The 19460-nt window shown below is 36.9% G+C and overlaps 1 protein-coding gene across 3 annotated transcripts in view; it reads left to right on the top strand.

Moving 5' to 3' along the window:
- The window catches only part of LOC122790830, a 754878-nt gene that overhangs the window by 293888 nt on the left and 441530 nt on the right, over positions 1–19460 (top strand). The window contains exon 1 of one of the 3 annotated variants that reach the window (XM_044058467.1): positions 17944–18055. The exons of the other annotated variants lie outside the window; for them this stretch is intronic. The gene's annotated coding sequence lies outside the window, so the exon portion shown is untranslated. Of the gene's footprint in view, positions 1–17943; positions 18056–19460 lie in introns of those variants that run through there. 3 annotated transcript variants of the gene reach the window in all.

The following is a 19460-nucleotide window of genomic DNA, read 5'->3' as shown; positions in this document are numbered from 1 at the left end:
TGCACTCCATAGATTTGCAGACCAAGCTAGTCAGGCTTATAGGGTGATAGTTCCCTGGGTCCGTTGTGGCTCCACCTTTGTGGAGTGGAATAACTGTTGCTGTGCACCACTCTGTGGGCATGTAGCCTATGGAGAGACTGAGTTTAAACAGTGTGTTTAGGTAAGGGGTTAGTTCATCTTTGAGCGCATGTAGGACGCAGCCTGGGACACTGTCCGGTCCCATTGATGCTATGTTTTTGGCTTTGGAGAGGGCTGTTTTAACCTGAATGTCTTTGATTTCAGGGGAACTACATTCTTCTGGTATAGCTATGGGCCCTTTTGGGGGTGAGAGGGGGGTGAAGTTTGCACTGAACCTGTCTGCCAGGATGTTGGATATATCAGTCTGTTCAGTGCATTTTGTGCCATTCTGCACCAACTCCGAGCATATCTGAGAATTACCACTTATATTCTTGACACAGCTAAAGAATACCTGGCGGTTATCTTTGGAGTCCATGGCAATTTTTCTTTTGAAGCTCACCTTGGATGATTTTATGAGGGAACATTGTTTCTTGCTGATACTGATCAGGGACGTCTTCCCTTCTTGGGATTTTACTCTTTTCTGTACTAGTATCCTCCTTCTATTGTATAACTTGTTTATGGCAGGGGTTCACCAGACTGGTTTCCTTTTCTGGGAGAAGTGAGTCTTGGTTTTGTTTGGGATAGCATGATCCATGCATTCTTGTAGGTGCCCGTAGAGTGCATTAGTAAAGGATTTTGCAGCTTGTACAGCGTTATGCTTTAGCATGGGGGCTTTGAAACTTCCCACCTCAGTGTTAAGTAAGCTTCTATCAGCTTCTCCTTGTTCCAGCTCTTGATGGTGCTCTCAGTGTAAGTCATCCTGGGGTAAGTCACTTACACTGATAGCATGTCTTTTGGAATTGGATCGAATGTCTCTTCAGTCTCTGATCTCAATGAATCAGCACTTTGATTTTTTTTTCTAGAATAAACATTTTGCTTTAATGTTTTTAGACAGTAGAATGCAAATTCTTTTGATCAAAATTAGAATCATTTCACAAATGTGTTAAAGAAAAACTTTCTGCCACCACTTTTAAAACACTGATTCAGTGATAGATATTTCTTTCTGTCATTTATAAAACACTGATTCAGTGCTAGATATTTCTTTCTGTCGTTTGTAAAACACTGATTCAGTGCTAGATATTTCTTTCTGTCATTTGTAAAACACTGATTCAGTGCTAGATCTTTCTTTCTGTCCTTTGTAAAACACTGATTCAGTGCTAGATATTTCTTTCTGTAGTTTGTAAAACACTGATTCAGTGCTACATATCTCTTTCTGTCCTTTGTAAAACAATGATTCAGTGCTAGATATTTCTTTCTGTCATTTATAAAACACTGATTTAGTGCTAGATATTTCTTCCTGTAATTTGTAAAACACTGATTCAGTGCTAGATCTTTCTTTCTGTCCTTTGTAAAACACTGATTCAGTGCTAGATATTTCTTTCTGTAGTTTGTAAAACACTGATTCAGTGCTACATATCTCTTTCTGTCCTTTGTAAAACAATGATTCAGTGCTAGATATTTCTTTCTGTCATTTATAAAACACTGATTTAGTGCTAGATATTTCTTCCTGTAATTTGTAAAACACTGATTCAGTGCTAGATATTTCTTTCTGTCCTTTGTAAAACACTGATTCAGTGCTAGATATTTCTTTCTGTAGTTTGTAAAACACTGATTCAGTGCTACATATCTCTTTCTGTCCTTTGTAAAACACTGATTCAGTGCTAGATATTTCTTTCTGTAGTTTGTAAAACACTGATTCAGTGCTACATATCTCTTTCTGTCCTTTGTAAAACAATGATTCAGTGCTAGATATTTCTTTCTGTCATTTATAAAACACTGATTTAGTGCTAGATATTTCTTCCTGTAATTTGTAAAACACTGATTCAGTGCTAGATATTTCTTTCTGTCATTTGTAAAACACTGATTCGGTGCTAGATATTTCTTTCTGTCCTTTGTAAAACACTGATTCAGTGCTAGATATCTCTTTCTGTCCTTTGTAAAACACTGATTCAGTGCTAGATATTTCTTTCTGTAGTTTGTAAAACACTGACTCAGTGCTAGATCTCTCTTTCTGTCTCTTGTAAAACACTGATTCAGTGCTAGATATTTCTTTCTGTCCTTTGTAAAACACCAATTCAGTGCTAGATATTTCTTTCTGTAGTTTGTAAAACACTGATTCAGTGCTAGATATTTCTTTCTGTCATTTGCAAAACAATGATTCAGTGCAAGATATTTCTTTCTGTCATTTGCAAAACACTGATTCAGTCCTAGATATTTCTTTCTGTAGTTTGTAAAACACTGATTCTGTGCTAGATATCTCTTTCTGTCATTTGTAAAACACCGATTCAGTGCTAGATATTTCTTTCTGTCCTTTGTAAAACACTGATTCAGTGCTAGATATCTCTTTCTGTCATTTGTAAAACACTGATTCAGTGCTAGATATTTCTTTCTGTCATTTGTAAAACACTGCTTCAGTGCTAGATATTTCTTTCTGTCCTTTGTAAAACACTAATTCAGTGCTAGATATCTCTTTCTGTCCTTTGTAAAACACTGATTCAGTGCTAGATATTTCCTTCTGTCCTTTGTAAAACACTGATTCAGTGCTAGATATCTCTTTCTGTCCTTTGTAAAACACTGATTCAGTGCTAGATATTTCTTTCTGTCCTTTGTAAAACACTGATTCAGTGCTAGATATCTCTTTTTGTTCTCTGTAAAACACTGATTCAGTGCTATATATTTCTTTCTGTCCTTTGTAAAACACTGATTCAGTGCAAGATATCTCTTTCTGTCCTTTTTAAAACACTGATTCAGTGCTATATATTTCTTTCTGTAGTTTGTAAAACACTGATTCAGTGCTAGATATTTCTTTCTATCATTTATAACATACTGATTCAGTGCTAGATATTTTTTCTGTCATTTGTAAAACACTGATTCAGTGCTAGATATTTATTCTATAGTTTGTAAAACACCGATTCAGTGCTAGATATCTCTTTCTGTCATTTGTAAAACACCGATTCAGTGCTAGATATTTCTTTCTGTCCTTTGTAAAACACTGATTTGGTGCTAGATATTTCTTTCTGTTCTTTGTAAAACACTGATTCAGTGCTAGATATTTTTTTCTGTAGTTTGTAAAACACTGATTCAGTGCTAGATATTTCTTTCTGTCCTTTGCAAAACACTGATTCAGTGCTAGATATTTCTTTCTGTCATTTGTAGTACACTGATTCAGTGCTAGATATTTCTTTCTGTAGTTTGTAAAACACTGATTCAGTGCTAGATATTTCTTTCTGTCATTTGTAAAACACTAATTCAGTGCTAGATATTTCTTTCTGTAGTTTGTAAAACACCGATTCAGTGTTAGATATTTCTTTCTGTCCTTTGTAAAACACTGATTCAGTGCTAGATATCTCTTTCTGTCCTTTGTAAAACACTGATTCAGTGCTAGATATTTCTTTCTGTAGTTTGTAAAACACTGATTCAGTGCTAGATATTTCTTTCTGTCATTTGCAAAACAATGATTCAGTGCAAGATATTTCTTTCTGTCATTTGTAAAACACTGATTCAGCCCTAGATATTTCTTTCTGTAGTTTGTAAAACACTGATTCTGTGCTAGATATCTCTTTCTGTCATTTGTAAAACACCGATTCAGTGCTAGATATTTCTTTCTGTCCTTTGTAAAACACTGATTCAGTGCTAGATATTTCCTTCTGTCCTTTGTAAAACACTGATTCAGTGCTAGATATTTCTTTCTGTCATTTGTAATACACTAATTCAGTGCTAGATATTTCTTTTTTTAGTTTGTAAAACACTGATTCAGTGCTAGATATTTCTTTCGGTCCTTTGTAAAACACTGACTCAATGCAAGATATCTCTTTCTGTCCTTTTTAAAACACTGATTCAGTGCTAAATATTTCTTTCTGTAGTTTGTAAAACACCGATTCAGTGCTAGATATTTCTTTCTGTCATTTATAACATACTGATTCAGTGCTAGATATTTCTTTCTGTCATTTGTAAAACACTGATTCAGTGCTAGATATTTATTCTATAGTTTGTAAAACACTGATTCAGTGCTAGATATCTCTTTCTGTCCTTTGTAAAACACTGATTCAGTGCTAGATATCTCTTTCTGTTCTTTGTAAAACACTGATTCAGTGCTAGATGTCTCTTTATCTCCTTTGTAAAACAATGATTCAGTGCTAGATATCTCTTTCTGTCATTTGTAAAACACTGATTCAGGGCTAGATATTTCTTTCTGTCCTTTGTAAAACACAGATTCAGTGCTAGATATCTCTTTCTGTCCTTTGCAAAACACTGATTCAGTGCTAAATATCTCTTTCTGTCCTTTGTAAAACACTGATTCAGTGCTAGATATTTCTTTCTGTCAATTGTAAAAGACTAATTCAGTGCTAGATATCTCTTTCTGTCATTTGTAAAACACCGATTCAGTGCTAGATATTTCTTTCTGTCCTTTGTAAAACACCAATTCAGTGTTAGATATTTCTTTCTGTCATTTGTAAAACACTGACTCAGTGCTAGATATTTCTTTCTGTCATTTGTAAAACACTGATTCAGTGCTAGATATTTCTTTCTCTCCTTTGTAAAACACTGATTCAGTGCTAGATATCTCTTTCTGTTCTCTGTAAAACACTGATTCAGTGCTAGATATCTCTTTCTGTCCTTTGTATAACACTGATTCAGTGCTAGATATCTCTCTCCTTTGTAAAACACTGATTCAGTGCTAGATATCTCTTTCTGTCCTTTGTAAAACACTGATTCAGTGCTAGATATTACTTTCTGTAGTTTGTAAAACACTGATTCAGTGCTAGATATTTCTTTCTGTCATTTGTAAAACACTGATTCAGTGCTAGATATTTCTTTCTGTCATTTGTAAAACACTGATTCAGTGCTAGATATTTCTTTCTGTCCTTTGTAAAACTCTGATTCAGTGCTAGATATCTCTTTCTGTCCTTTGTAAAACACTGATTCAGTGCTAGATATTTCTTTCTGTAGTTTGTAAAACACTGATTCAGTGCTAGATATCTCTTATTGTCTTTTGTAAAACACATATTCAGTGCTAGATATTTATTTCTGTCATTTGTAAAATACTGATTCACTGCTAGATATTTCTTTCTGTCATTTGTAAAACACTGATTCACTGCTAGATATTTCTTTCTGCCATTTGTAAAACACTGATTCAGTGCCAGATATTTCTTTCTGTCATTTGTAAAACACTGATTCAGTGCTAGATATTTATTTCTGTTGTTTTTAAAACAATGATTCAGTACTAGATATTTCTTTCTGTCATTTGCAAAACACTGATTCAGTGCTAGATATTTCTTTCTTTTATTTGTAAAACACTGATTCAGTGCTAGATATTTCTTTCTGTAGTTTGTAAAACACTGATTCAGTGCTAGATATCTATTTCTGTCATTTGTAAAACACCAATTCAGTGCTAGATATTTCTTTCTGTCATTTGTAAAACACCAACTCAGTGCTAGATATTTCTTTCTGTCATTTGTAAAACACTGATTCAGTGCTAGATATTTCTTTCTGTCCTTTGTAAAACACTAATTCAGTGCTAGATACCTCTTTCTGTCCTTTGTAAAACACTGATTCAGTGCTAGATATTTCTTTTTTTAGTTTGTAAAACACTGATTCAGTGCTAGATATCTCTTTCTGTCCCTTGTAAAACACTGATTCAGTGCTAGATATTTCTTTCTGTCATTTGTAAAACATTGATTCAGTGCTAGATATTTCTTTCTGTCCTTTGTAAAACACTAATTCAGTGCTAGATATCTCTTTCTGTCCTTTGTAAAACACTGATTCAGTGCTAGATATTTCTTTCTGTCCTTTGTAAAACACTGATTCAGTGCTAGATATCTCTTTCTGTCCTTTGTAAAACACTGAGTCAGTGCTAGATATCTCTTTCTGTTTTCTGTAAAACACTGATTCAGTGCTAGATATTTCTTTCTGTCCTTTGTAAAACACTGATTCAGTGCTAGATATTTCTTTCTGTCCTTTGTAAAACACTGATTCAGTGCTAGATATCTCTTTCTGTCCTTTGTAAAACACTGATTCAGTGCTAGATATCTCTTTCTGTCCTTTGTAAAACATTGATTCAGTGCTCGATATTTGTTCCTGTCCTTTGTAAAACACTGATTCAGTGCTAGATATTTCTTTCTGTCCTTTGTGAAACACTGATTCAGTGCTAGATATCTCTTTCTGTCATGCTCACAGCCCACCTAGTACACAAGGCTTGCATTTCAACTGTTACATATTTCCTGTGCAAATCATGGTTTTCTTGGAGTTTGACAGTACAGTTATTGTAGAGTTTCAAGTCTTTAGTTTACTTTATTACTTTGCCTTGTTTTATTTTACATATTTCAATTTTTGCAGTTAATTTCTTTAACTTAATACTTAGATTTTCTCTCCCTGTGCATACATCAAGACCTTTATTTGTCATAAGACTTTCTTTTCATAAATATCTATCTCTCATCTTACAATTTCTTATATCAGATTGTGTCACTTAGCAACTCTTAAAACTCAGTAAATTCACAGTTGTCATCTCAGTTCTTTACATTAGTAACATAGGCATCTTTAATTTCCATCAGTCCTTACTTTCTTATAAAAACTAAATTACAAATAAATGACAGTTTTGCTAAGCTTACAATATTTCCTATGTTCATAGGTGTATATTAGGCTAATGGCCCTGGAGCCTTTACAAGCCTAGCCCATAGGATTAGCCTGACATCGTGTCACCTGACCTTAGTTCCCAGTGCCTCTGTCGAGTAGAGTCACAGGAGTGGTTCCTCGGGGTGAATTTTCTATTTCCCATCCACTCATCAAGATTTGTCTTGAAGAGGGCCAGTGAGGCGCTCCGCTTGACATGTATGGGAATTCTATTCTATAGCATGGGCAGCCACTGGGTTATAAACCTGTCCCTCCAGCTTGTTCTGTTGATTGTGGTAATGAGGTTGAGGTCTCAGGAGCGTGTAGTGTGGAGGGATTGGGATTTTTTTAGATTTAGCATTTCTAACAGAGCTGGGTTAGACATGGCTTTGTAAGTCAAGCAGAGATCACATCTGTGTAGGAAATATGAGACAAAGAATAGTTGGAGATTTTTGAGTCTGTCCATATAGGACAAGTGTTTAAGGCCTAGGATTCTCTTTGTGAGGTACTTTTTCTGCCTCTCCAGTTGTTGCAGGTGTCTAGTGAGATACATGCCAAATGGGGCATTGTACTCAATTGGCCTAAGGAGGGAAGAGTAGAGGGAGACCATGACCTCTTTCTTCCTGGATGCAAAATCCTTAGTAATGAGATGTGCCACATAGAAGACTTTCTGACCACAGTGACAATGTGGTGGTCAAAAGAGAGGTTGCTGTCAACCTGTGTTCCCAGATCTCTTATAACACATTCTGTGTTCAATGGACTACCATTGATGTGGTAATTCATGGAAACTGGGTTTTTCCCAAAGGGGATGACAACACATTTTTTGGCATTGAGCTTAAGGCCATGGTTCTGAGACCAGTCATTGGTCTCAGTGAGGCCTTTCTGTAGGATGTCAACATCACTTGGGGAGTTAATTATGGCACCCAACTTGCAATCGTCTACAGAATTTGTCAGCCAGAGTCCCTTCGTATTGGCCTAGACTTCAGAGAAGTAGATACCAAACAGGAGATGATCATTGATACTATTTTGTCTTTTTCCCCTTCAGACTTTTTTTTTCCCTCTAGCATGTAGAAATATAGCACACTATTCCTTTTCAGGTTTCTTTACTATTTTACTTGCAGTGAACAAGAAACTGCATTGTCAGATCCATCACTTTCATTTTCCTGCTAAGCTACCTTCTCGTAAAAGAATCCCACATGGTTGCAGCTTGATCATCATTTCTTCAAAAGAATGAAACACCAGTAGGATTTTTGAGTTATGAAACAAAATATGAAATTGGGACTTTAATTTATATTTGTGTATTACAGAATTATAAGTCACTTGTTCACTGCTAACACTTCATTTCTATTTGATGTCATGTGATCGGCCTCCACGATGTTTTAACTGTGACTGCCAACTACTGCTTGATAATCATGTGACATGTACACCCAATAAAATTGCTGACTAGTTCTAAAGCTGTAGCATTTTCTATCACACTACTTGGGTCAGTCTCATTCTGTGAATATTTTTAATGTGTGTTGTCATGTACCTTATTTGAGTCTTAATGATAGAGAGGGTTGAGGTTTTCTTTAACTTGTCCATATAATCAGTGTCCTGCTCACACTTAAAGTCAACATGCTCCCTTTGAGACCAAGTTGCACTGTCCTCTATCATAATATATCATGGTAAGAGAGAATTTATCGTGTGTAGTCTGGCTTGCCTAGCTGCTGAGTACTTTAGTACCTCAAGTAAGCAGCTAGAGAAGTAAGGCACTGTTGGTTTTGAACACATGACTCTTTTAATCATTTATTACCTTTTTTATTTTTCTTATTTTAGAATAGCAAAGGAGGAGTTTGTTAGTGTTGGCTATTTTAAATTTTGTTCTGAATGAGGTACAGTTTACATATATGAACAAATACATGGAAAAAGATGGGATAATATAGGTTCCTTTGGTCTGGAAGAGTCCTTCTCTTGTGTTGTCATCTCCGTTTTTAAATGTTATACTTACAGCTGATGAAGGAAAATAAGATAGCAAACACTTTCATTACAAGAGATAATAGGGCTTTAAGGAGTAATTATATTAAAAAAATAAACCAGTTATCGGGCTTTTCACGGGCATCAGTATGTAGATTCCATTTATCCATGTCCTTGAGACTCTCTTCGTAAGTGAATAAGATCCATAATTAAACAGTTTATGTAATTGCTTAGCAAACAAATGAATTGCGTTGCACAATGACACAGCAGTTAGCTTTGTTGCCTTAAACCATTTGCTTCTCCAGTTCAGTTTTAGCTGGGATGCCTTCTGTGTGGAGCCCACATCTTCCCTGTGTTTTTGTGGATTTTGCCGTGTGCTCCACTTCACTTCAGCATCCAAAAAATAGGCTGTACCTGAACAGGTGTTTCTGCAAACTAACAGTAGGTATGCTTGCTATGACTGTGTGTGTGTGTGTGCATGTGTGTTTGTGTGTGTCCATCTTGTAATGGATTGGCACCTAGTCTGAGATTATGAGATAAATTCTTTGCATTAGGGCCACTAAGTGAAGAGAAAGGGCTAGGCTTCTCCATGCCCCTGAAATGGATTCAGTTTGTAATCAGGAATCAAATTAAAGAATTAAAACAAATAAAAATAATTAAACTAAATCTAAGTGCTTAAAGTTCTATAACTTTTGAAGGTTAAATGATTTTGTTTGTAAAGAAAGCAGATGTGAAAGATTATAAAAAAAATCTATTTAATTTGTAAAAATAAACCTTTCAGAAAATATTATGAATAATTTACAGGACAAGATATAAACAATATGTATTGCTCTAAAGTCTTAAACAAGGCAAGTTTGTTTAACATCTTCCTGATATAACAAAGACGCTTAAAGTTTTGACAAGCACTTCATGGTGCTGTTAACCTTAAGTGTTGCACTGCTGAAAAGCTAAACAACTTTGAAAGCTATAAAATAATTTTGATTGTCACATATTTATTTGTGTGTACATAGCACAGGCATATTGCATTTTTTGACAGGATCAAAGATTAACTATCTTCTCTTTTTGCCGCTGCCTGTGAGACAGAGCTAAATGTGTTACAGCTTTTAAAGCTGTAACAGACTCATCTGTTGCACTCTCGTATGTGACTAGTAGTACATTGGCACAACTAAATTTCTATGTACTATGAAGAATTTATGATCTAGTCTTTACTCACTTACTTGAATGGTCTTGACAAGAATGTCAAGATTCACCTCTAGTACTTCATAGTTTCCATTCTCCAGTTGAATTTCTTGACATCCTTGCATCGAACACATAGGTTCATTATGATCAGAGAACAGAATATAATCCTATGTGTTAGAAAAGAAACAACACATGATTAATAAAAGTACAAATGGAGCTAGATATATTGCCAAAACAATAACAAGGGATGACATAATAGCTACAAATATATACGAGTTGTAAATCAGGGATACAGAACAACAGATGGACAGACATGTCAGTGAAGAGGTACTACTGTACCAGATCTCAGAAATCAGGTGAACTTAGTGTCACTGAATTAGCAGCTAGGAATGGTGATGTGTGCATATGCAAGTAATGATGAACATAGTGTAAACGTTTGAGTGGTAACAATTAAGACAGAGTTTTGACAACCAAGACAGAGCAGGGCATAACTACAGTGATATATGATGACAGAGATGTACAGTAAATGTGAATGACATCACATTAATGAATTTGAGAAAAAGTTGGAAACATAGAGATAGATAATGCTTCTTTTCCTTTTCACATATTTGCCTTTCAGTCCATCTAAGCACTAAAGGTAATTCCTCTACACCCCCCACCTTTTTTGCTGACTTCTGCTGTTTGTCCCTAGCTCCAACACTAAACATTTTTCATATAGAAAGGTATGCCAGAACTCCACCATCACTTTCACCATGAAAAATAATCAGATTTTTTTAGCACTTGTCTAGAAATACATTCCAGGGCACCACTACATCTTCATCATAAAATACAATCTGACGCCTATCATCATCATCCTTTCTACTGTAAATCATGCTCATCTTCCTTGTGTTTCCTTTCCCTGTCTACCTCATACACTGGCATTTTAATATATGCTGTTAGATCCACACATTCATTTTTTGTAATCCAGCATACACAAGCTAAGCACCAGCAATCTTTCCAATTCACATTTCACCTTCTCTATTCTTCTCATAATTTTGGAGCCTCTTTTTAGAACACCTTTACCAGCTTAATCTTCGTTTCTCTGCATGGTCACCAGAACAGAATAGTCTTTCAGATGTTGCAATACCAGTACAGAGAACATCGACAAGTGACTGTGTATTCCAGTATCCTGCTGGCCTTCCTGCCTTCTCCCCACCCCATTCCTATTGAATAAAGTAATTTATCCTAATTTAATAATTCATTTTTTCCTCCTCCTTTATAATTCGCATAATTGCCACATTGATGGTTTCCCAATGTTTTCCCAAGCAAGACAAGTGCATTTATTACCTTGCACTCTTTTCCATTAAATCCCATTTTCACCAGAGAATGGCCTCAACTGTGGGCTACTTGCCTTGAGTTTGGTTTCCTGTCACAAGGTCACATCTGACACACTATACAGGACTGCAATGACTATGAAACCTACCTGTGTCACACTCATTACTGACACTTTTGCAGTAGGTTTCTGCCTTGCTGATAATTTCTGCTCTGGTCAGTCAGTTTCTTACTGACTTCTCCATTGAATCCCACTCCATACCTTTTCATTTCCTGCACACCCTCCAAAGTGTTGCATTGTCTGCTGACTAAATGAAGTTCAACATAGATCACATTCTGTGGCACTTTCTGTTCAGTTCAGTAGTGTCCCAATTACAAAATGGGCTATGTTATCTGACAACAGCTTTACTGCAATAAGGGATGCTGTTGACCATCTGCAAGACCATAAGCCTACAAGAATTTAACCTACCTGCTCTGCAAGACAGCTGGCATATAAAACCTCAGCCAACCTGCTCTACAAATTTTCTTCCATAACTTTATTTAGGGTAGAGGTTCCACTGCCTGGCCTGTAGTTGCAGTTGCTCAACTTATCATAGACTTGCCCTTCTACAAGGGAACCACTATTTGTGGAATTTCATAAGTTAGTTTAGTACAGAGGGTTAAATCAGCAAGATGCTAACAAGTTTCATACTATACTTCTTAATTCCTTCAGTATCCATCTCCACAATTTGTAACTTTGAGCAAATCATTTAATAAGCAATTGCTTCTGTGTCACCATTATAAAATGACCATTGTAGGTTTATGTCAACCACAAAAAAATCTTCTTTATTCTTGTATCACCACTGAAGTTTTTAAGGAATTATTTTGTTTACTCAGTGATCCAACACACACTACCACTGCTGGTGAAATAGCTCATTTAGCTACTATAGTTACTCACTCACTGAGACAGAGTACCTCATCTCTAAGGTTCTTTAAGTTCTTTCTCTGCTTTTCGAAAGTCACCTTTCAATCTTTTTCAATCCAGACCTGTAGTATATTAAATATTACTGCATGTGTGCATACGTCTATGGTGCTAATCCTAAGTGATATGAGTTTAAAATAAGTAACTGATTCTATCTAGGATCATTACTGGTTCTGATAGATGAAAAAAAGTGAGCAGAAAATCAGATTTGAATAATTGCATATCAGATTAAATAAAAACCTTATGATCGCAGGAAGGTAAAGGGTTTGCATGAGTATTGTACAGACGAGGAACTAAGGCAACACAGTGTGTCTTTTGTATGACAGAGGGGATAATGAAGGAGCAGTTCATGATATGAGTGACCAGAAAATGGTTTATTGGAATGCAAACAAAGTGATTTTTACACTTTATCAGTGATTTATAGAATGATCTATACAGCTAGCCTTTGGGCATGTGATCGACTGTGATAGCTTTCATTTTTATCTTGTGACTTTTAACCATTTTAAATGCACCCAAGACTTGGATTTTTTTACAAATGAGGTAGTAGCTAGGACATATTAACTAGTGATTAGGTTTTTGCTGACCCTCTTTGTGTTACTGTATCGATTAAATGTGTTGTTGTGATGGTCAGAGAGGCCCGTTCTGAGGTTTTGACAATAAATAAGCTGTGAAGTACTTACCATAATCCACCCTTGTCCATTATACTGGCATGCAACACTTTGACTTCTGCAATACGGGGTTCATTTTTGCATAAATTTCTTGATTACTCTGATACATTCACGGAATTTGATTGATAGCCATTGATGGATGCTGATTTACATGCAGACTGACAGCAAAGGCAGTTTATCCCATACTGTTTAAGAAAAAGATACACATTAATAATGCACCATTAAGTTTTACAGTGCATTTTAAATCCAAAAAAGGAGATATCACTATGACCGCTGTAGAGTTGCAGTGTAAGTCACTTTTCCAAAGAGTACCTTTAGATTCACATGTTTGATGACAAAAGAAGATTATTAGCCAATCTAGCCCATCATTTAAGTGAATTCAACATTCTGCTTGTTTTCTGTCTTTGCCCTTTTATTTCTTACCACCTGTCTCTTTGCCTTGTGAAGACCTGCACAGTGTATTGGCAAGTCACAGTCTGTCTGTGGAGGGAGATACAATGCCAGCTTTACTGCAATGCCATTTGCATAAGGATTTAAAGCCATGAGAATGACCTAGCTGCCCTGAATTTGATTAGTGGTCCAGGGACTTCATGGCATGACATGGCAGAGGAAGATTGCTGTGCCTATCCTGGGGAAAGGTAGAGTCCTGGCCAATTTTATGCACCTGCTACCATATATGATCCCTGTTGTAGAACAGGCAATGGAGTGAAAAGACTGGGGTGGATGAGGGCATAGCTACCCATTCTGGTGATGGTAGACCATGACAGCCTTGGGTTGAGGGGCACAAGCACTTTCTTAGATGGAGATTAGAAGAGTATGGCATTATGCAAAGAGTATACTTTGTAAGGAATATCAGTGAGCATATAACAATGACATCCAGAGATCGCAGCACTTTTCTACTTAGCTGCCGAATAAGGAAGGACTCTAAATTTTTGAACAGAGTGGTAAGAAGCAAACTTCTATGTCATTGTGGTATTAGGTCCCTTAACTACCTGTTACATCAGCATCAGTTTCATTCCTGTAACAATCGCCATTCAGGGGGTGGGGTTTGGACTACTTGTACAAATTCTTCCTAGCCGAGATGTTAGAAGACAGCTCTATCCATGGGGGATCTGAGAAAAGATTTGCCACATCTATAGAACAACAAGGCCAAAGCTTGATGGGTAAAACTTTGATGTTTAGCGGGTGGGGCTGCACTTAGACAAAAATAACTGCAAGATTTATTAAAGTTAGAATGCCATTTTTAAGTATGAAGCTTCTACTAGTAAAGGTTTAAAACACAGACCTACATTAGTCAGTGTTGCTGTGACTTTTAAATATCTGTGATTTTTCTGTTTCAGATAGTTGATGTTATCGTGGTCTTTACAATGTTGGTTTGTTTAATTCTAGTGTATGATGAACCAATCAATCAAAAAGTCAACTTAACATTATTTAAGCAAATTGTCATGTTATTTTGTACTCTTTTAAGAAGAAAATCTATGGCACCAGGAGATTTATTTGAAATTTTTCAAAAAAAAATGTTGTTTCACCCTGCATTTTCTGTTTAGTATTACATGACACACTGGTGTAGTGGTTTTCATTGCTGCCTCACAGTAAAAAGTTTCCCAGTTCAATTCTTGGCTGGGGTGCCTTCTGTGGCATGTCTTCCCTGTGTTAGCTTGGGTTTCCTCTGGGTGCTGTAGTTTTCTCCCACATTCCAAAGACATGGAACAGGTGGATTGGACACTGTAAATTGGCACTAGGTGTGTGTGTGTGTGTGTGTGTGTGTGTGTGTGTGTGTGTGTGTGTGTGTGTGTGTGTGTGTGTGTGTGTGTGTGTGTTACAGTGGCAGGGCTAGCCACCCTTGGATCTAGGTGATCGTCAGTGTTGAAGTGGCACCCTGACCCCATATGCAAAAATGGGAAATGTATGGATGGACAGGACTTAAACTGTGACAGATGTAACATATAGTTAATGGACCTAATGCAAAAGACAAGGGAGTCTACTGTACTCTGTCCAAAAATTGAGTCCTTATCCAGCAGAAAACTGAAAAGTGTTGTAATCTCTGAGTCTTTGCTGGACCTACAGTATCATAAAGAAATTTGAGATGGCATGCATTCTAAGAATGTCTTTCCCCTCTAGTAGGGCTTTGTGTAGGATATCTACATTCCTGAGAGCAGAAATGGAGTGTATATGCTTCCAGGCTACATAAGTAGCATTCTTTTGGGCAGGTTCCATGGGTGGGATGGTCTTAGGTTCTTCATCCTCCTTTTGCAGATATTATTCAGCCATTTGCAGATATTATTCAGCCATTTCTGGTTTGAAGCCATATGAGCTGTATGTAGTCCATAGATGTCCACAAAAGACTAAGTGTCTTCCCTAAAGAGACATCAGGACAGTAGGTCTCATTATTTCTGTCTGTGTCTAAAACAAACAGTTCTGGATCTTCAGTATCCCTAAATACCCAGGGGTTGCCAATGATAAAGGAGGCAGCTTTTTTCCCCATGAATCCATCAGCAGGCAGCCTGAGCTCACCCCAACCTGCAGTAATGAACAAATGGCAGGTGGTTGCTGAGTGTCATGTGACATGGCTGCAACATTTTGTTTAGGACATACTGGATGTGGTACCTTGTCATGAGAGGCCTGCCTAGAGTCATGCATGGACATTAAACCCGGTTTCAAACCTCCAAGAACAGATCCTAGTATATGTCAAAAAATGTCTACACATCTAGCAAATGGGTTCCTTGGCACAGGAGGCACTGTAAGAGTCCCCTTTACTGTTGTCAGTGAACCTTCAGTAGCTTGAAAGAGGTGAGGGGTAGTAGACTATCAAAAGCTGAGACAGACCATTGAGCTTTGACTAGAGGAGACCAGGAAGGAAGTCAAAGCTTTAAATGCAGATTATTAAGAACTAAAAGACTTAAAGCCAACGCGTTGAAGCAGAAGTTTCCCATCCCCTTCATATAATCTGCCCAGGTCTCATCAAGCTCCTAATAATCAGATATGGGAAAACTGGACATGATATTCTAGTACCATCCCAGAACATTGGAGGTGATAATCATCTCTTGCTACTGTCATCAGCTTTTGATGAATGCAAGTTTGAACCCTTGCTACTGTAGACTGAGTGGATGACATAAGAGGACTGTAAGGATATCTCAGAGAAAGTGTGTAAGGATGGAAGGATTTGTCCTGGATAACTGATAATCTGATCTCCTACCCTTTTCCTTTTCTTTGGTATTGACCCAGCATCATTCAAAAGACCCTTCTACCAGTAACTCCACTGGGTACCTTCTGTAGTTTGTAGTAAAATTAGAAACTTAAAGGGAGTTATTCCTAAGCCAGTGAAAACTAAGATAGCAGGTACACTACAAGAACATACTCTTCCCCAAGGATTCCAATAGATAAAAAGTTCATTGCAAACATACAAGCATTCACACTAAAATGTGCTTTCTCTCAAATGATCCCAAAGAGATTTTTTTTTCTTTCTTAATCTGCCCATTTCACCTATCGAGCCTTGGAGAAGTTTGATATGCACAGACAAATCGCTGTGGTGCTGATTCACAAATGGACTGCTGTGCAGTTTCTATGATAGTTCTGCTCTGCCTCCTGCATGTTTCATGGGCTTTCCTAAGTTCCATTTCCTGCATCTTTCTGTCAGCAGTGTGATGCTTTGACTTTGAACTCTGGCAATACCTTTTTAGTAGTACTCTGCAGAATGCCTGTAGTTAGTCTGTTTAAACTGAATCTGATAGCAGAGAAGAATGCAGGGTGGTATTACTGTTCAGTGGATACTGATTCTCCATTTTTGGGTCCAGGGTTCAGTCCTAACCACAGGTTACTGTCTATGTGGAATTTGCATGTTCTTTCCCATGTCTGCATATTTTCAGGTTTCCTCCCCAAAACATGTAGACTTGATCGGGTACTTAAAAGTAAAGTTTGTATTTACTTTTTCTCTAGTGGCTCTGGTCATAGCTGGAAAGGGTCCATGATGAAGCAGTTCATTTACTCAGTTAACAAATAAACAAATTAAGGGATATGCATACTATAGTTTTTAACTGCATTTACTCCTTTTGAGTGCAGTAGTTAACTCCTGCAAGTTGATTGTCTGTGTGTATGGGTTGTAAAACAATGTTAGTGCTACTTTTCTGACACACATGGATTTCGTGGACTGTCTCCCTCTTGTGATTCCAATGCTTCATTTTCATAAAACATCCCACAGGATATAGACCAAAAAAAAATACTGAAAATCTAGTGCCAGTGAAAACGTGTGTAGCTTTAAAACACAGGATGTCTTTGATAAGAAGTTTCAAGACATTTGCTAGTATTTGCATACATAGTACAAAAACAGAGGAAATCTTTGACAAGAACTTTCAAGACATTTGCAAGTGAGCCAGCATGCTAGTATCTACATGGTTGCAGCTTGCAATGTGCTGACGTTAGTGTGCGTTATACGTTGGTGCTGACACTCTCTCACTTCTCACCAGTAACAGATACAATGGATTAGGTAATAGTGTACACAGCCCTTGTCTCACATTTGATGGGTCATGTGGAGGAAAATTAGGTTATTTATTTTTACTGCAGCTGTTAGTTGATAACTTTTTTTAAATTTGTGATACTTAAAATAAAAAACACTATAATTACCAGCACACATACAGGGAACATTTTCACTTCTGATGCATTCTTACCATTTACCAGCATTAAATCTACTGTCTTGTGTAAAGATCTGCCCTGTACATAATTATGAATTGTTAGACATTGCCGCTGTTAGCTTACAGGCTTTCACTGTCAAAGCAGTCATAGCAAACCTGTGCTCTACATGACCCAGGTTGTATTAAACTTTTGAACAAATCAAGGGCATTTCTTTTTTGGTTACCTTTACCTGCACATAATATCCCCCAGCCTTAATTTTCTTTTCTACCTACAAGTGATTATTGGCATCCAGCTACACAGATGCTGTCCCTCTTTCAGCAAATGACACAGGACTCCATAATGGCCTTGCACAAGCCCTCCCCCCTCACAACCAGCAACATCAGGAAGGAAGGAAGTTTAAACTTCTACTGCACATTAATAAACACAGCTATGACATTTGAAACCAACACATGTTGAGACAGACGTTTCACTTACCCTGTAGCAATCTATAAAAATTCATACAGCAATCCCAACACACCTACCTTCAAACAACACTTGAGAAGCATGTACTCTATTGTTTCAGTTCTTCTAAAAGAATGCAAAGAATTTTAATTGTAAAACTAGAAATGGCAAGCAAGTTTCATCTAAGGTATGAAATTATTTCTTTACACTATTTTCTTATTAGACAGTAGGTCCCTTAGAATACAGTTGATCATTTTAGGCTCACTGTGGTTTGCATTATTTTGGTAGTTCTTTGCATATGACTGTATCTAATCGTAGTTACTTTGTTTTCTGATTACTGTTGCACGATCTTTGCTATGCAGGGCTGCGGCATAATCATATTATCTGTCTGCACGCATGAGTTCTGTATCTTTTCTATATTTCTAAACTAACAGCCGAAAAGTGGTCTGTGGTGTCCAGTCTGCCTATATGTCAAAACTCCATAAACGAGTCATGTTACCCTTGTTGTCTCTGAGGACTTTAAAATGGAAACTGGGATCATCTCAGCTGGTAACAAAATGACTCACCTTTATATATGAATAATGGCATATTTAAATACTTCTGTAGAGAAGACTTTCATTTTGGGATTGATGTAGTGCATAAACTACTACTATGCATTATATAACATATAGAATAATAGCACACCAGATAGGGGAGAGATTTAATACGTGTTTAATTGCTGATCAGAGTAACAGAGAAGCACCTAAGATGGGTGCAAGTTTTTACCTGCTTACAGCATGCATTGTAATGTCTGCATATGGCACCCCTCCTTTATCTTTCTTAAATACCTTAAGTAGGTAAGTACTACATGCCTTCAATAAGACAATACGAATAGCTACATAGGATACTAGCTATAAAATAGATTTGTAATGCACATGTTCTATACCATACTAATAAGAATACTGCATGTTAACTGTGATTAGATATTTAGTCATTAAATATTTATATCCACTCAGCAAGCTTTTGATGCTGACTCAACAGTTCCTAAATTAGTAAAGTGACCTTGTACAGGTAATGCTTCAATGCTCCATGATGTTGTTATTAAGCCATATTTTATTGCTAACCCTTCACAAATTCAGCATGGTGGTGGTTTCCTCAGACACTCAGTACAACTTTGCTCATCTCCAGCAAGACTTACTTGAGTGTCCCGGATATGTTCATCAGGTGACTTTGCCATCAGAAGAGAATCTTCTGTCCAGGGACTCTGTGATATATGTTAATTAATTATGTGTCTTCACTGGGATGATGCTGGGAATGATCACTCATTTGGCGAAGTGATGTATTATCCAGCATGACTGATGCACAGTTGTGAACATCCACTTTTTAAGAAGTTATGTCTCCATACAGTTATGCTCCTGTGAAACTATGTTTGGTTATTCATCTTTTATAAGAATGGATCTGGTTATTCATCTAGGCATCTATGGGTGCAAGATTGCTGTTTTATATATACTTGGTCTGGTCATTCCTCCATCTTGTGACCTTTAATTTTGCAACATTCTAAGGCTTGAGTGCTTACCATCTAATGTCCATCTTGTCTAATGGGTCTTGTAGCC

The sequence above is a fragment of the Protopterus annectens genome, chromosome 16.part0 (genome assembly GCF_019279795.1).
Source record: "Protopterus annectens isolate FY-2018-M chromosome 16.part0, PAN1.0, whole genome shotgun sequence".
Taxonomy (NCBI): domain Eukaryota; kingdom Metazoa; phylum Chordata; order Ceratodontiformes; family Protopteridae; genus Protopterus; species Protopterus annectens.
This window is presented reverse-complemented; position numbering and strand designations above follow the sequence as displayed.